Genomic DNA, 20,032 nt, shown 5'->3' with positions numbered 1-20,032 from the left:
GTATTAGAGGACATCTTTGGCAACCGTATCTTCAACCACACCACATCCTTCCTGCACACCACGTCCTTCATGCTCATGATCAATCCCACTGATAACGTCTTCTGAAACTTCAGCATCATTCGCATCTAACGGCTCCATGTGAATGACAAGCAAATCATCGTCAAAACTCTCATCCAAGGGTGGGGACATTATTGTGTGAATCAAGGAATCACCACCAACCGGTGTTTCACCGATGGCTATAATGGAATGAGTTCCCCCCCCCACCCACCGTCAAGAGTCTATGTTGTGATTGGACGTTTAAATTCCTCTCACGGAGACACGCGAGCAATGACTGCAAAGCTCACTTCTTGGGTGAAGAATACTGTAATCTTTACGTACCATTGACATAAATTCTTATAGGATCTTTTGTCGTGTTAAGCAGCCATCCAAGCTAACCAGGATCTCCTCCGGGCATTCACTATTGACACATACCCTTGCTTTTGCTTTGGATTTTAGATGAGTCAGCCTGTCCATGAAAATAGGTTTTCCATCTAGTGCTGCTTCAATTGAAGAGGATTTCCGGCTCCCAACATTGTGATGGGAGCTCTGGGGGCTTGATCCAAGCTAGAATCATGCATAGGACTTTCTCGAAGGAACCGCATTAGGGATCCATTTCTGTAAACCAAGGCACTTCTTATTAATAAACCACTGTCCCCAGGTCATTGCAATCTCCATTTATTCACTCGATTTGAATCTAAGCAGTAGAAAATCATCATTGAGTGAAATGTTATGAATATCTAATTGAAGTCACCACATCTTAACCAACATAGCTTTTATAAATTTCCATTTAGGTCTACTGCCGAGAAAGTAACCCACCAGCGAATGACTCCATCTTCTTGCATATCTTTTATAAGTTGTATCATCAATGATCGCACATCGCTTGCCTTCAACAATTCCGTAATCGTATCCTCAAAATACACAACCCCGGTTTGCACCCCATGCTTGGCAAAGAGAAGCACCAAGGGCGATGATTTCTTCTACCACACATTGTTGTTATCGCTTGCATCGAAATTATGAACCTCATCACCTAATGAGCAAGGCCCCTCATCCCGTTTCAGAGGGGAAGAAGATTCAGTCGGGCCCGCACCCATGGAAGAAAGAGGAGGGAAATTATTCACTGACAGTAGCAGTGGGGCAAATCCAACAACTGCTTGCGCTTGTTCAACATTAGTAGATCTCACCGCATGAATGTTCCCATTCAAGGAATCATCCCTCGAGCTCATGGCTTGTAGTAAAAGGTTAGAGAAGGAGAAGGATTGCACAGAACCCTCATGCGAGGAAGAGCTTGAAGAAGAGGGGTCGGGAGGTTTGAGGGTAGCCATAGCAACATAGCGTACATTATGAGCTAATCTACAGAGAAAGAGACAAAGAGACGTTCAACACATCACTTGTCGTGCCTTGGGTCATGCGCTGCCACTAAGCATATTTGACTGCAACTTCTACCGCCTTTTGTCTTTGGTTAGTTCAGATTGAGGCATCATCCCTTAATCCTTTTGGCTACTAATCATATCAGTCTTTTAATTTCCTTTAATGCTAGATCCCAAACCTAACTCTAGTATGAAACTTGCTATTGTTCCTTTTAATGGGCTTAATTATCTTGCTTGGTAGAAAGCTATTTTTTGTTCTCTTTTTGAGAATTCTAAACTTGGGCACATTAATAGGAAGAAAAAGGATCCAAGCAAGGATGATCCCTCATTTGAAGAATGACAATCCAATGATGATCTTATCATGTCATGGATCTTGAATTCCATGGAGCCTAAGCTTTCAAAAATTTTTACTTTTGCTGAGAATGCCCAAGATTTATAGAAATCTATTGAGAAAATGTATCGCTAGCACAACAATGTTGCTCGAATTTTTCAATTAAAATAGGAAGTTCTCAAACAAAACAAGGGGATAAAATCATCATTGAATATCTTGGCACTCTCAAGAGTATGTGGGATGAGTTGGCAATGTACTCACCCACAACTATTAAATTAGAAATCTTGCAAAAATGTGTTGAGCAAGACAAATTATTTCAATTTTTGGCCAGCTAAAGACAGAATATGAGTCTATTAGGAGTCAAATTTTAATGACCACATAATTGCCTTCCTTTAGCAGGGTATGTGCTACTAATCAACATGAAGAAACTATGAAGAAAATCAAGAATCTTGATTTCAAAACCTCAAGAAAAAGTATTGAAAAATCTCCCCTAGGTTCTAACAATGATAAATATGAAACAAAAAAGCCTCAAAATAATGGTGGAGGTAGAGACCTTAATAATTATCACGGTGGGGAAAGGGGCCGTGGTAATAGATGGTGTCTTACATGTGATCATTGCAACAATATAAGAAATGTGAATGATAGGTGCTGGATATCATACCCACACTTGAGGCCCATTAATAACAAGACAATTGATAGATCTATCGCTCATACTGCAAGCACTCAAACCCATCAGTACAATTGTGATCATTGTTAGCAACCAAGCAATATAAGTGATTCTTCCCCTACATAGGATCCTCCTTCCTCCTCCCAGGATACATGTAACCCTTACGCTTTGATGTCTTCCTGCAGTACTTTTCCTTAGATATTAGACTCAAGGGCCACATATCATACGACTGGTAACTTACAATGTCCATCCAACTTTCAAAATGATAGAAATATGAACTCTGTGTCTATTTCCTATAGTTCTTTGATCCCGGATCATGGTGTTGGTAAGACTATTTTTTTTTTCAAGTTTCATGACTCTAAAGTTCTGTTTATGACACATTTTCCCTCTAACTTGATGTCAGTTTGTAGAATTACTTAGAGCGTAAATTGTAGTGTTGCTTTTTTCTCTCAACTCTGTGGCTTTTTAGGACTGAGCCATGGTGAGGAAGATTGGTGAAAGAAAATTGTCTCATGGACTACACCTATTTAATAAAGAAAATAAGGCTTTGATTGCCAGTTGAGATAATTCTGACATCAATAAACCGTGGTATTAGAGATTTGGGCACCCTTCAAATAGAGTTTTAAAAATTTTGGTGTCTTCTTCATATCTTTAAACTCATTTTCTTGTGAAAAAACAGAAAATATTTCCTTTCCAATCTTCCATACATGTTTCATAGAAACCCTTTTATTTGGTACATTCTGATGTATGGGGACCAGCTCCAATTGATTCTTTTGTTGGCTTCAAATATTTTGTTACTTTTATTGATGATTGATCTCATGCTACTTGGGTGTATTTATTGAAATAAAAAAAAGAAAATTTTCTTTGTTTAAAAAATTTTTCAAACTAATTTCCACTTAATATAATGTCAAGATTAGAATTATGCGAACTAATAATGTCATAGAGTATGTGAACAAACTTTTTTTTTAGATTTACATGATCTTGGCATTATACATCGAACATTGTGTGTTGGGACACCTCAGCAGAATGGAGTGGCTGAAAGTAAAAATAGATACCTTTTGGAAGCTACGAGGTCTTTAATGTTTTAGATGCATGTTCCAAAAATTTACTGGTCTGAAGCTGTTTTAACTGCGTGCTATCTAATTAATAGACTTTCAAGTAAAATTCTTAAGGGAAAATCTCCCCATGAAGTTTTAAAAAATAGACCAATTGATTTGTCACATTTACATGTTTTTTGGTGTGTCTCGTAAATGCATGTGGGTGAACACAATATAGATAAACTTGATAAACATGTCGGTAGATGTATATTTCTTGAATACTCATCTACTAAGAATTCATACAAATGTTATGATCCCCGCAATAAAAAAATATATGTTGCTAGAGATGTTCAGTTTGTTGAAACTGAGTCCTATTTCAAGGACGTCCTAAGTGGTTTAGAAAATAGAACTCAGGGGGAGCGTTTCAGAGATCGTTTGCCGTTGACTAATATTAGTACCAGTGATGTGTCCAATATACCCGAAACAAGTAATAACTATCAAGTTGAAGCTGAAGATACCTTTGAAACTCACCAAGCTAGTTTAGAAGAAGAAAACTCCATTGTGGTCCCATCTGATTCCCCCTAACGTAGGTCTTCTTGTATCTCTCAATCTTCCTCTAAGTTTCAAGATTTTTATACTTACTATGTAATTTCTTATCTTGTTCAAAATCATATTTCCTATGAAAATACCTCTTTTGGTTATTTTGCTTTTTTTAGTTCCATTTCATTCTGAGCCAAGAAATTTTCAAATTGCTATTTCTCAACCCGTGTGGAGGAAGGTCAGTAAAGAAGAACTTCAGACACTTGACAAGTGTCATGCTTAGGACATTGTCAAGTTACCTAAAGGGAAAAAAACAAGTTACCTAAAGGGAAAAAAACATTTTGGTATAGATAGGTTTTTAAAATTAAATACACTGGTGATGGATCTATTGAGAGACATAAGGCCAGGTTGGTGGACAAAGGATTTGTCAAAACTTGTGGAGTTAGCTATAAAGAGGCATTTGTAACAGATGACAAAATAAGTACTATTTTGGGTTCTTTTGTCTATCGTAGATAATTGTGGATAATATCTGCATCAAATGGATGTTAGTGTCATTGTACATGGTGACCTTAAAGTAGAAGTCCAAATAAGTCTTCCTCCAGGCCATCCCAAAGAAAAGGAGAAAAGTCTTGTTTGCAAATTAAAGAAGGCTTTGTATGGACTTAAATAATCATCTTGCGCATGGTATTCCAAACTCAGCTTAGCATTGATAAATGTTGGGTTTCTTAGAAGTTCGGCTGATTCTTTGATGTTCGTAAAAAGGAGAACTTCAGATACAATAGTTGAAGATATTATCATTACAGGTGATTATAATGAAAGAATAATGAGGCTTAAGAATTATCTTCATAAGAAATTTGACATCAATGATCTAGGTCAACTAAAATATTTTCTTGGCATTGAAGTAGCACATTCAAAGAAATGAATTTTTTATTTCTCAAAGGAAATATATCTTAGATTTGCTGAAAGATATTGGGAAAATGGGAGTCAAACCCATTGAGACCTTTGTTTATCTTATTTGCAAGCTTAATTTAACTGATGGTAAACTACTTGAAGATGTGGGCCGCTTTTAGAGACTTTTGGGCAAATTAATTACCTAAATGTAATACGACCAGAAATAATGCATGCAATTGGTCTTGTGAGCCAATTTATGCATGCTCCTAGATCATGTAATATGAAAGTTGTCAATAAGATTATCAGGTATCTCAAATCTTCACCAAGCAGAGGTATTTGGATGAAGCAAAATGGTCACACTAATATTATTGGTTTTTTATTTGTTTGCTGGGCAAGTAGCCCAATTGACAAGAGGTCCACCATTGGATATTCTACGTTAGTTGGAGGGAACCTAGTCACTTGAAAAAATAAAAAACAAAATGCAGTTGCCCGATCTAGTACAAAGGCAGAATTTAAAGCTATAACTGCGACAACAAGTGAATTGATATGGTTGAAATAACTACTTCGAGATATGGTGTAATAATCCTAAAATTTCAAACAAAAAGAAAAGAAAAGAAACTTTTAATAAGTGATGGTCCATATGAGCATGATGGTCCTTAGGGACCATCACTACTTTCAAAAGCTCTTGGTTTAAGTTTTTGCTGCCTTGCCACATCCTTTAGTGGATGTAGGCTCTTAACGGTTAGGTCTAATATAATTGTTACACCTCAGGTATGAGGTGTAACTTAATAAATAATATAATAAGGTATCTTAAGAATTTGAATAGGAGAGGCGAGGACTCCCACCCAAGAAACTTTTTGAGATCTTTCTCTCTCTAGTCGAAACACAATGAGGTCTTTCTCTCTCTAGCCTAATTTTTATCGGAAGCTCCCTCTTGAATATTTTAAGTAAGTGACTTCATTATCTTGAAAAAAAATCCGTTTTTTTTAAAAAAGAAATGAAATAATTACTTCTGCTTATTATCATGAATTTAGGTGCGATAAATTTTATGCGCAAGCAACCTCATTATTTTGAAAAATAATATTTTTAATAAAATTGTGATATTTTATCTATCTTAGAAATTTTAAATGCTGTAAATTCTTAGAAATAAATTTATTTTCTTGTCTATTGTTAGAGAATTTTAGATACTGTAAAATTCTTAGAAATAAATGTGATGTTTCTGTTTTTAGTAAAATTGTGAGATTTCTTTCTACAGTTTTTGAATATTTAGATATTGTAAATTTCATGTGCAAATGACTGCCTTATTATTTGAAAATTTATATTTTTGCATTTGATTATAGCATTGTCTGTGAAATGTTTATATGCAAATTGACATCTCATGAATTGTGATAATTCCGTATTCTTGAATTTCTGTAAGAGTTTTTCTATACATATTAGATTGGCAATTATGCAAAAATGTCTTTACGAATTGCTATCATTCTAAATTTGAGCCCAAAATATTTGACTGGTTATTTTTGAGATGTTATTGAAAGTGACAGTTATTAATGGTTTAAGTGAAATTCATATTAATAATTTCAGTGATATGCTGAGTACATGATATTGCTGCTTTCGAATGTTTAAAGAGATTTAGAAATACTTTAAGTATGCAAGTGGACTCATCCGGTTCACCGGTGAGGTATAAGTGGACATATCCGGTATGCTGGGAGGGATTAAGTGAATTCATCCGATACGCCGGTAAGGTATAAGTGAACCTACAAGGATTAAGTGGACCTATCTGAGACGTAGATAGGGAATAAGTGGACCCATCAAGCGCTGATAGGGTATATAGGTGACCTAGTTGGGATGCCAGTTGGGTAATTTATGAAATCCTTTGAATTATGCACTGCCGTTACAATGTTATACGCATTTCAATTATTCGGATTATACTTAATTATGCATTATTGAAAGTGAAACTGTTAGTGCATTTCTTTTAGTAGATCTGCTTTTTGAAAATATTGATATCTTTCAATCATGATTATTTTAGGATAATGATGATCACTTATTGAGTAGCCAAACTCATCAAAGTATGGTAAACTTTTTTCAGGATGGGCGGTTTCATTTTAAGTACTCGTCAAGATCAACTTAGGGAAGATATTGTAGTTGTGGTTAAACTTTCTTTGTTACTTTGTAAGAATTCGCGACTGTAAATTTGTCCTATCAAGAGATGTATATATGTTTTGACTATCGCATCTCAGAAATATCAATATTGTAAATTCATGGGGCATGACAATTATGGTATCAGAGCAACAGGTTTAAGATTCTTAAGAAATTTTTCAGTAATCAGGTACATAAATTTAGAGGACTAAATTTCTTCAAGGGGGGAAGAATTTAATAATCCTATAATTTCAAAAAACAGAAAAAGAAAAGAAACTTTTAATAAGTGATAGTCCATATGAGCATGATGTTCCTTAGGGACCATCACTACTTTCAAAAGCTTTTGGTTTAAGTTTTTGCTGCCTTGCCGCGTCCTTTAGTGGACGGGGGTTTTTAACGGCCAGGTGTAATATAGTTATTACACCTCAGGTATGAGGTGTAACTTAATAAATAATATAATATGGTATCTTAAGAATTTAAATAAGAAAGGCAAGGACTCCCCCTTAGAAAATTTTTGAGATCTTTCGCCCTCTAGTCGAAATGTAGTGAGCACTTTCTCTCTAGCCGAATTTTTATCGGAAGCTCCCTCTCAAATATTTTAAGTACGTGACTTCATTATCTTGAAAAATAAACCGTTCTTTTTAAAAATGAAATAAAATAATTACTTCTGCTTATTATTATGAATTTTAGGCGCGATAAATTTTATATGCAAGCGACCTCATTGTTTAAAAAATAATCTTTTTAATAAAATTGTGATATTTTATCTATGTTAGAAATTTCAAATGCTGTAATTTCTTAGAAATAAATTTATTTTCTTGTCTATCGTTAGAAAATTTTAGATACTGTAAAATTCTTAGAAATAAATGTGATATTTCCGCTTTTAGTAAAATTGTGAGATTTCTTTCTATTGTTTTTGAATATTTAGACATTGTAAATTTCATGTGCAAATGATTGCCTTATTATTTGAAAATTTATATTTTTGCAATTGATTAAAGCATTGTCTGTGAAATGTTTATTTGCAAATTGATTTGTGATAATTCCGTATTCTTAAATTTCTACAAGAGTTTTTCTATACATATTAGATTGACAATTATGCTAAAATGTCTTTACGATCTGCTACCTTTCTAAATTTGTGCCCAAAATATTTGACTGGTTATTTTTGAGATGTTATTGAAAGTGACTATTATTAATGGTTTCACTGAAATTCATATTAATAATTTCAGTGATATGCTGAGAACATGATATTGCTGTTTTCGAAAGTTTAAAGAGATTTAGAAATACTTTAAGTATGCAAGTGGACTCATCCAGTTTGCCGGAGAGGTATAAGTGGACCTATCCGGTACGCCGGTAGGGATTAAGTGGACTCATCCGGTACACCGGTGAGGTATAAGTGGACCTACAGGGATTAAGTGGACTTATTTGGGACACCGATAGGGATTAAGTGGACCCATCAGAACGCTGATGGGGTATATAGGTGACCTACTTGGGACGCCAGTAGGGTACTTTGTGAAATCCTTTGAATTATGCACTGCTATTAAAATGTTATATGCATAACAATTATTCGGATTATACTTAATTATGCATTTTTTAAAGTGAAATTGTTAGTACATTTCTGTTAATAGATCTCCTTTTTTAAAATATTGATATCTTTCAATCATGATTACTTTTAGAATTATGATGATCACTTATTGAGTAGCCAAACTCATCAAAGTATGGTAAACATTTTTCAGAATAATGGCGGTTTCATTTTGAGTGCTCGTCAGGATCAACTTAGGGAAGATATTGTAGTTCTGCTTAAACTTTCTTTGTTACTTTGTAAGAATTCGCCACTGTAAATTTGACCTATCAAGAGATTTATATATGTTTTGACTGTCGCATCTCAGGAATATCAGTATTGTAAATTTTTGGGGCGTGACAATTATGGTATCAGAGCAACAGCTTTAGGATTCTTAGGAAATTTTTCAATAATCAGGTACACAAATTTGGAGGACTCAATTTTTTTAAGGAGGGAAGAATTTATTAATCCTAAAATTTCAAAAAAAAAAGAAAAGAAAAGAAACTTTTAATAAGTGATAGTCCATATGAGCATGATGGTCCTCAAGGACCATCACTACTTTCAAAAGCTTTTGGTTTAAGTTTTTGCTGCCTTGCCATGTCCTTTAGTGGACATGGGTTTTTAACGGCCAGATGTAATATAATTGTTACACCTCAGGTATGATAAGTAACTTAATAAATAATATAATATGGTATCTTAAGAATTTAAATTGGAGAGGCGAGGACTCCCACCCTGGAAAATTTTTTAGATCTTTCTCCCTCTAGTCGAAAAGCAGTGAGCACTTTCTCTCTCTAGCCGAATTTTTATCGGAAGCTCCCTCTCAAATATTTTAAGTAAAAGACTTCATTATCTTGAAAAATAAATCGTTTTTCTTAAAAATGATATGAAATAATTACTTCTGCTTATTATGATGAATTTTAGGAGTGATAAATTTTATGTGCAAGCGACCTCATTATTTTGAAAAATAATATTTTTAATAAAATTGTGATATTTTATCTATGTTAGAAATTTTACATGATGTAAATTCTTAGAAATAAATTTATTTTCTTGTCTATTGTTAGAGAATTTTAGATACTGTAAAATTCTGAGAAATAAATGTGATATTTCCGCTTTTAGTAAAATTGTGAGATTTCTTTCTACTGTTTTTGAATATTTAGACAATTTAAATTTCATGTGCAAATGACTGGCTTATTATTTGAAATTTTATATTTTTGCATTTGATTAAAGCATTGTCTGTGAAATGTTTATTTGCAAATTGACATCTCATGATTTGTGATAATTCCATATTCTTGAATTTCAATAAGAGTTTTTTTATACATATTAGATTGGAAATTATGCTAAAATGTCTTTACGATCTGCTACCTTTCTAAATTTGTGCCCAAACTATTTGACTGGTTATTTTTGAAATGCTATTGAAAGTCACTGTTATTAATGGTTTCAGTGAAATTCATATTAATAATTTCAGTGATATACTGAGTACATGATATTACTGATTTTGAATGTTTAAAGAGATATAGAAATACTTTAAGTATGCAAGTGGACTCATTCGGTTCGCCGGTGAGGTATAAGTGGACCTATCCGGTACGCCGGTAAGGATTGAGTGGACTCATCCGGTACGCCGGTGAGGTATAAGTGGACCTGCAGGGATTAAGTGGACCTATCTAGGACGTCGATAGGGATTAAGTGGAACCATCAGAACGCTGATGGGGTATATAGGTGACCTACTTGGGACGCTAGTAGGGTATTTTGTGAAATCCTTTGAATTATGCATTGTCGTTAAAATGTTATATGCAGTTCAATTATTCGGATTATTATTAATTATACATTTTTTAAAGTGAAACTTTTAGTGCTTTTCTGTTAATAGATCTCCTTTTTGAAAATATTGATATCTTTCATTCGTGATTACTTTTAGAATTATGATGATCACTTACTGAGTAGCCAAACTCATCAAACTATGGTAAACATTTTTCAGGATAACGACAATTTCATATTAAGTGCTCGTCCGATCAACTTAGGGAAGATATTGTAGTAGTGCTTAAACTTTCTTTGTTACTTTGTAAGAATTCACCACTATAAATTTGTCCTATCAAAAGATGTATATATGTTTTGATTGTCACATCTCAAGAATATTTCTATTGCAAGTTCTTGGGGCGTGACAATTATGGTATCAGAGCAATATGTTTAGGATTCTTAGAAAATTTTTCTGTAATCAGGTACACAAATTTAGAGGACTACATTTCTTCAAAGGGGGAAGAATGTAATAGTCCTAAAATTTAAAAAAAAAAACAAAAAAAGAAAAGAAACTTTTAATAAGTGATGGTCCATATGAGCAGGATGGTCCTTAGGGACCATCACTACTTTCAAAAGCTTTTGCTTTAAGTTTTTGCTGTCTTGCCATGTTCTTTAGTGGACGTGGGCTTTTAACGGTCAAGTGTAATATAATTGTTACACCTCAGGTATGAGGTGTAACTTAATAAATAATATAATAAGATATCTTAAGAATTTAAATAGGAGAGGCGAGGACTCCCACCCTAAATAATTTTTGAGATATTCTCTCTCTAGTCGAAACGCAGTGAGCTCTTTCTCTCTCTAACCGAATTTTTATCGGAAGCTCCCTCTCAAATATTTTAAGTAAGTGACTTCATTATCTTGAAAAATAATATGTTCTTTTTTAAAATGAAATGAAATAATTACTTCTGCTTATTATCATGAATTTTAGGCACGATAAATTTTATGCACAAGCGACCATATTATTTTAAAAAATAATCTTTTTAATAAATATGTAATATTTTATCTACGTTAGAAATTTTAAATACTGTAAATTCTTAGAAATAAATTTATTTTCTTGTCTATTGTTAGAGAATTTTAGATACTGTAAAATTCTTAGAAATAAATGTGTTATTTCTGCTTTTCGTAAAATTTTGAGATTTCTTTCTACTATTTTTGAAACATTGTAAATTTCATGTGCAAATGACTGCCTTATTATTTGAAAATTTATATTTTTGCCTTTGATGATAGCTTTATCTGTGAAATGTTTATTTGCAAATTGACATCTCATGAATTGTGATAATTCCGTATTCTTGAATTTCTATAAGGGTTTTTCTTTACATATTAGATTGGCATTTATGTTAAAATGTCCTTACGAACTGCTACCTTTCTAAATTTGAGCCCAAAATATTTGACTGGTTATTTTTTAGATGTTATTGAAAGTGACTGTTATTAATGGTTTCAGTGAAATTCGTATTAATAATTTCAGTGATATGCTGAGTACATGATATTGCTGCTTTCGAATGTTTAAAGAGATTTAGAAATACTTTAAGTATGCAAGTGGACTCATCCGGTTCGACGGTGAGGTATAAGTGGACCTATCTGGTACGTCGGTAGGGATTAAGTAGAGTCATCCGGTACGCCGGTGAGGTATTAGTGGACCTGCAGGGATTAAGTGGACCTATTTGGGATACCGATAGGGATTAAGTGGACCCATCAGGACGCTGATGGGGTATATAGGTGACCTACTTGGGATGTCAGTAGGGTAATTTGTGAAATCCTTTGAATTATGCATTGCCATTAAAATGTTATATGCATTTCAATTATTCAGATTATACTTAATTATGCGTTTTTAAAGTGAAACTGTTAGTGCATTTCTGGTAATAGATATCTTTTTTGATAATATTGATATCTATCAATCATGGTCATTTTTAGGATTATGATGATCACTTACTGAGTAGCCAAACTCATCAAACTATGGTAAACATTTTTTCGGATAACGGCGGTTTCATTTTGAGTGCTCGTCAGGATCAACTTAGGGAAGATATTGTAGTTCTGCTTAAACTTTCTTTGTTACTTTATAAGAATTCGCCACTGTAAATTTGTCCTATCAAGAGATGTATATATGTTTTGATTGTCGCATCTCAATAATATCAGTATTGTAAATTCTTGGGGCGTGACATATGGGGTTCCAAAAAGTCAATCTAATGGCGATGTTATGTGATAATCAAGCAGCTATGCATATAGTCTCTTATCCAATCTTTCATGAAAGAACCAATCATATAAACGTTGATTGTCACTTTGTTAGACAAAATATTAAATAAAAATTTATTACTACACCTTATGTTCGAAGTGAAGACCAACTTGTAAACATGTTTACTAAAGTTATTGTAAAGACAAAGTTCCATTAGATATTTTCCAAGTTATGCTCCATGGATATCTACGTACCAACTTGAGGGGGGGTGTTGATGGTTATAGCATCAAGATATTCATTTTCTATCTTGTAGGATTACATGATATTGAGTTTCCTTCTTAATGGGATTGCACTTGTAATAAGATGTGTTTTTAAAAATACGAAATTGTATCTTTATAAATATTTGGTAAACTAGAGTAATACCTATAGTGAGATATGGGTGTACCTCTATAGATGTAGACACCATTGCTGAACCACGTGTATGTCTTGTTGACCTCTCTCTCTCGTCACTATTTCCTTTGTTACAAATTCTACAAAAAGTCTTTCTTTTTCTTGTCTTTGAACAATGATCCTATATCTTGTTTTGCAATCCTTGTTATTTACTAATGCAATTTTTGTGTTTAGTATTGTTGTTGTTGTTTTATTTTATGCTCCTAGTAAATCTATTCTTTATTGTTGGATTTATGAAAAGTTTAGACAAAAAAATGTCGTGTTTATTGTTCATTGGCTTTAATGCATCTATACAATAATTGCAAATCATAGTCCTATATGATGCCATATTCGAAATTTTCACAATTCTATAACTTGTCCTATTTTTTGGTGATCCGTATTTTTTACGCGATTTTTCTTCTGACTTTTTTAAATAAAACCAATATATTACTAATGTTTTAGTTTGCAGATATATTATTATTCCCCAACTGGCTAGCTATGATAAAACCTCTCTCACCAATATATACCCCTCTCTCCCTCTGTATCTTGAAATAATACTTACCTTTATTAATCACCACAGATAATTATAACAATATACTACAAAGACTAAAAGAAGAAGAAAATACCAGAAAACTTTAATGAAGCACTCTTCATGCCCTACACCTTCTTTGGCCAAAATCATCTGCTTCTCCATTCGCTTCACATCTGTCTTCTCTTACTTATAAAAACTCACAAAGATATGCATATGATTATCGAGGCAACTCGCCCTTAGTGAGACTCTTGAGATAGGCTCTTGCTCAGGAAAACAATAGCTGATCCACTAGAAAGAGTTATCCCTAATGCAACCCACACTAACCACCCCATGCTTGGAGGCAAACTCATCCACAAACATAACAGAAACGCCATTGTCAAGGTCACAACACAGGCAAGAATAGTCCTTTTAAGGGAAACCCATTTCTCAAAGGCCTCAGGCATTGAGGAATGCAATATCAAGAGGCTATCAAGCAAGGCCATGTCCAAAAAAGTCATAATAAATAAAACATTCATCCATGGCTTGTTACCTGCCCTAGAAGCTGCTAAGCTTGCATTGTAACCAAACAAGGTTAAGCCCACAGCTGAGATAATCACCAAGGAAAAATCAAAGTGCAAAGAATTAACTACCCTTGAGACTCCTAATAACTTATGTTGAGCTGCCATTTTGCTCCCTCTTTTCCTTCAGTTTCATCTTCTACATATATTGTTCTCTATGGGAAACATAGGATATTATATACATTGGTCTATTTTAGTGTAGTTTCGTGGAGCTTGGGAATCTTGCCGTACTGGAAAACGGCATTAACTTTGCTTGTTTTCAAAGGACCCTTAGTATTGTTTGATAAGTAGTCAAAAAGATCTTAGAAAAGTCAATGACTTAATCAAAAAGCTTGAAGAAAATAAATAAAGTGATCCGAAAAGTTTATATAGGGCCGCGGCTCTAAACAATCAAATTAGAGCTCACCTAAAAAATTCCACTAGAAGAAGATGTTTTGATGCCCAAATATCCTAAAATTGATCATCTCGACATCAAGATGCATGGACATGAGAAGAAATGGATTTCAAGGTTTTCAAATAGTGCATCTTGTAACACATTTTTGGACCGTCAATTTTCATGATTTTCATAGATCACCTCGATCTACACTATTTTTGAAGCTTTAAATTTTATAATTAAAGATGAAAATATATTTTAAGGCTATTACAAAGATTTTCAGTATTAAAACTACATCTCTTGATACTATTTGAAGATGGACTTTACTTTGATTGTTCATAGCCTTGGCTCTATACAAACCGCACCCTCCGATCAACCTTTTTTATTCATGTACAAATTTTTTCTGAAAATACGGTGTTTTAGATTGGAAATTTTGAATACACAGGAGTATCTCTCTCTCTGCAAGGTCTAATACTAGTTGAATGACACGTGTCAGTGCCGTTAACTATAAATTATTGTATGTTATTTATATTTGGAAATAGTTTATATAGAGCTGAGGCTCTAAACAATCAAGTTAAAGCCCACCTCAAAAATTTCATTAAAAGAGGTCCGTTTGATGCCCAAATATCCTCAAATTAATCATCTCAACATCAAGATGCATTGACACAAGACAAAAAATGAATTTCAAACTTTAAAAATAGTACATCTTGCAACGCATTTTTAAAAAGAAAAAATTACATCCTAAAATTTATATTCCTAAAATCGATTTTATGTAAAGTTTTATGCGAGTGAGTAAATAGACATTGCACTGATAGGGTAGTAGAATATCTTTTGCCATACGGTTTCTAGAAGAGATATTTTCTCCCAATATAAATTTCCAAACCCCTTCTAGTCGTTGAACACTTTTGTCAAAAAAAAAAAAAAAAAAAAAAAATTCCAAACCCCAATAGGTCTAGAATGCCAACCATGCGTCACATGTGCCTATGCAATCTGACATAAGCAAGAAGATTCAATAAAATTGCTTTTCACCGCGTACAAAATAATCTTCCTTTTGTGGACTATGAGTCTTTTGAAAATCTAATCGCCATCGAATTGGTCCTTTAGAGTAACGTATTGATGAGAACGAGTTTGTCTGCAAGACTTGGTTGGATGAGTTTTCTGGAGAGTTTCCTGGCTTCTATATCATGAAGATCGGTTATCTGGAAAGTGGTGGTTCAGCTGAGTATGGTCCCTATTGACCCTAATCATGACCTGACCTTATTGGGTTCTACTTGGATTCAGCCTCGACTCATACAAGTGCTTGGGTTATTGGAACCTAACCCGACATGTTGGGTTAGGGCCAGTCAGCCTTAACCTGGACCTAACCCAACCCGATTCAGTCAGATGCTACCAACCCATCAGGTCCCACTTGGACCTAGGGCTGGTAATTGGCCGTGCGGCCTAACCCTAAAAAAGTAGTGCCCGGGTCACGAACTGTGGGCAGAGGACCGGGCTAGAGGGTGTGCCGGCCTGGCCTGACCCTCTTTTTTCTTATTTTTTCTTTTATTTGTACTTCATTTGTTGTTGGCCGAGCCCGGACCGTCGGGCTTCGGCTGGCCCTATGGGGATAAGAGCTGGGCCAAAGCCAAGGCTGGCCCGACCAGTTTAAAACCTATTCTTGAACCCAAACTTGATCCATCATTTTCAATATTTGGATCCGAAACCTAGATCCTTGTTGACCTGTCAGGTCGGCAGGTTTACTTGACCCAATTGCCACTCCAACAAAGTCGGATCCAAACCAACCAATGCATTATCCCTTATCCAATTTCCTAAAAATGTTTAATTTTTGGATTTTAATTTTTATATGCTTTTATATACTCAAATAAATTGCTTTTAATAATATTCCTTAAGCTTTGGCTTGATGACAGACATCTATTCTAGTGTGGGAGTGCGGGATCGTTAAAGTTTTTTCCAAATCACAAAGTTGATCTATTTTTTATTTTTAGGAATGGGCTTAAAAGGCTAGGTAGTCATGGTGATCGGCCGCAAGAACATGACGTCGTTAGTTGCATTCCTAGTATAGGTAGGTATCTGTATCCCATTGAACTAAAAAGAAGAAAGTTCCAGTCCTATTGATTCAATTTGTTTAGGGAAAAAGATGTGTACCCCAATCTCCAAAATGATAATACCAAATAACCTGAAGGTCCATGGAAAGCCCTTGGACCCATTTTAAGTTAACAGAAAATTATGTTTAACCCTCTCTACAGTTTTTTCAAGGGAAAATATTGCCATATCTTTTATTTTTAAGTTTTATTTCTTGATATATTCAAGGTTTTAAAAGATATCTTCTAACATCTTGACCACTTTAAATCTATTTTTTAACCTAAACAAATGTGAGAAAAACATGCTCTTTTTAAACCCAATCATTTCTCTCTCTTCACATATATATTCGAAACTTCTCTCTTTCTCTTTCTTCTTGCGTCTCTGACTCTCTCTCTCTCCTCCTGTGTTTCTCTATACACCTCTCTCTCTCCTCATGGTAACCTCTCAACTCCATGAAGCCCTTCTCTCTCTCTCTCTCTCTCTCTCTCTCTCTCTATCTATCTATCTGGAAGTTTGAGTGCATGACTTTTAAAAAAAGTATGCCTTTTTAGATTTGTTTGGCCTAAAAAAACAAGTTTAAATTAGCTCAGGGGGTTAGAAGAACTAAAATCTATAATTTTTATGCCTCAAGTTATCTTTTAAAACCATGGGTCTATTGTGAAATGAAACTTAAAAATAGGAGATGTGGAGATATTTTCCTTTTTTTCCATTATCCAAATTAATATTTATCCTTTTTGTTTTTTTTTTACGGACCCTTTCATTAAAACCCTAGAAAAACTCCCCCTTTCACTCTCTCTCTCTTCCTCACCGGTGAACCTTTTCCTCCCTTTCTCTCTCTTCAACCACTCTTGAACCCTTAGGTCTTTTCTCATCTCGTGAATATCACAAGTAGGTTAAAAAGGGCACATCAAATTCCATTTAGATGATGGGCTTATTAAAAATAGGGAACAAGAGTTTATAATTTTGACAATAAAAAATGTGAGGGGATAAACATCCTTTTGTTTTCTAACTTAGAGGAGGTCTATGGGCATTCCATGCATCCAATGGGTAATTTGATTTTATAATTTTGGAAAAAAAGGATAAATATGTATTTTCCCTTTTTTTTGGTACTTTTTTTTTTGGGTAGATCAGTGGGGAATACAGGCCCCTTGTTTTTAGAAATAATCAACAGTTTTTTAATACGTCAATGAGAATGGAAACCTAGACCAGTAGCTGAGGCTCAAGTGGTGCTACCACCACAACCTCAACCTCATTCTCGCTAATCCTTGCTATGTTATAAAGAACAAATTTTAATTTTAGGTGAGATTTGTGTAAGGTTGACTCCTTGTACTATAGAAGTAAGGTGTACCTCTAAAATTTGCCTAGAGATGTTGTTTTGGTGTCAAAATGTTATGACTTGAAAATCTATTTTCATCACTATTTTTATAAAATTTCAAAAATAGTACAGATTGAACAAATGAAGAAAGACTTGAAAATTATGAAAATAGACAGCCCAAATAAATTGTTACAAGAAACACTATTATTTGGACTTGAAATTATTTTTTCTTCATCTTTCTATATCTCAAGGTCGGGATGATCAGTTGGAATGTTCTCCAATGCCAAAACACTCTCCTCTGTAGGATTTTTACGGTTCACCTTACTTCAATAGTATAAGATTGCAACCTTATACAAACTTTTTCTTTTAATTTTTTAGGGGCATGTATTAAATATTTAAATCTATTCCCAAAATGCCCCTCTCAATTCTATCAAACTTTATACCCTCGTTTTCTAGGATAACTTTTAGGAGTTTGAAATGTTCAAGTTTAGTATTGTTGAGCCTTGCTTTAATGGCGTCGTTGCCTCTTGTTGTTGTTGATAGTAAGTTTGTGGAGGATACTAGTTTTAAAACAAATTCAATCATTGTGGGTTCCTTTTCTCCTCCATCTAATGATGTGTTTGGCTTGGGGGACTGGGCAAGGAGGGGATGGGGTTTGCCGTTATTACCTGAAGTGCGTCCTTTGGGTGCTAATAAGGTGATTTTCTTCCTTAGATTTGCCGATGAAGTTAAGATTGTGCTCTCTCTTAATAGATTTGTTAGAATTTGAGGTAAATTATTGTCCTTGGATCCATGGAGTCCTTATGTTCATGGGTCTTTTGCTGAGAGGGAAAGGGTTTGGGTTACTTTTCGGGGCATACCTTTACATGCCTGGAAATTGGCCATTTTTCATGAACTGGCAAATGTGTGTGGTTTGTTTTGTGATATTGCTTGGGAGATGTTGAAAGTGGGGTCTATGGACTCTGTGCGTGTCAATCTATGGCGTTTGAGGAAGGATCCTTTCCCGCCCAAGATTCATCTACACGTTAGCCTTGATAGTTTTTTAATTGATTCAGTTATGAAGGCGAATGAGGTCAATGATTTTAAGTCAACATCGTTGCCGAGAGGTGTTTTTCTTTTGGATGATGATGGTTGGACTGTGGTCAAGAACAAAAGGAACAAGCAGGTTTTCCATGGACTGTGGTCAAGAACAAAAGGAACAAGTAGGTTTTCCATGGTGAGCCTTCTTCATGGCCTGGAAACTTGACAAGGATGACATAATTTTTCTCTGCCGATAACGTTGCCCGTAACCATCAATGGAGAAAAGATAGGTGTAACGCTAGGCATTCAAAAAATTTTAAACTTCCCAAGATTACCAAGCAGTGGATCCCGGTTGGGTGTTTCCCAGATTCGATGGCAGGCTTTTCCAGCAAAATTCTCGCACGAGTGCCATCTTCTTTGGTAATTGTTATGGACGAGCCTAATCTTTCCCCACACGGATAATACTTCTTCCTTTGTTATCGGTAGAGTTAATAGTCTGGCAGGTGCACCCAGTACCCCTAAGTTTGGTGAAAATTTGGGTGAGATGGCATTGCCGTGTTCCAAGGAAGATTTTAAAATGCGAGAGGTGGAAGCTCCATGTCCCAAGGAAGACCCGCTGAGTACCCGTATCTTCCAGTTTGATCTCTCAGTCAACGCGGCATCCCTGCAGTTGATAAACAAGACCGTGCGGAAACCTTCCCTGTCCATCTCAACTTTCTTGCTTCAAAATAGGAAGGCCTCTACATCATGGTGGTGCTATGTGGTTTTCTGGTATCTTCGTCTTTTACAAACGCCTGCGGTTGGTTCTCAGATCCAGCACCTTTGGTGTGGTTTGCTATTGTTTTAGCTGAGAAGGAAGATGTATCCTCTACCGGCTGGCAGGGCATCATTGAAGGAGTCTAGTGCCTTTAGGTCCAAGTTTGATCCATTGATGATTGACCCTCGCAAGATCATGATTCTCGATGATGATGAAGGGCCAGCAGTTTTTCCTACCATTGAAGCTCCACAGGTTCCCATGCTGACAACACCTGGGCTAGCTGCTAATAAAGAAGTAGAGACTCTTGTGCCACTTGCTATGGTAGTGCCGGATGCACTCTGCCTTTCAAATGGTGCTTCTCTCTGACTGCCGGAATATGCTCATGTTGAAAGTTCCAAGAGGATGATGATGTTCGTCTCTTCTGAAGTTCAAGAAGATGAAAGGGC

The sequence above is a fragment of the Amborella trichopoda genome, chromosome 6 (assembly GCF_054954075.1).
Source record: "Amborella trichopoda isolate Santa Cruz 75 chromosome 6, AtrichopodaSantaCruz75HAP2 v2.0, whole genome shotgun sequence".
In the NCBI taxonomy this organism is placed as follows: Eukaryota; Viridiplantae; Streptophyta; class Magnoliopsida; order Amborellales; family Amborellaceae; genus Amborella; species Amborella trichopoda.
Note: the sequence above shows the minus strand (reverse complement) of the source record.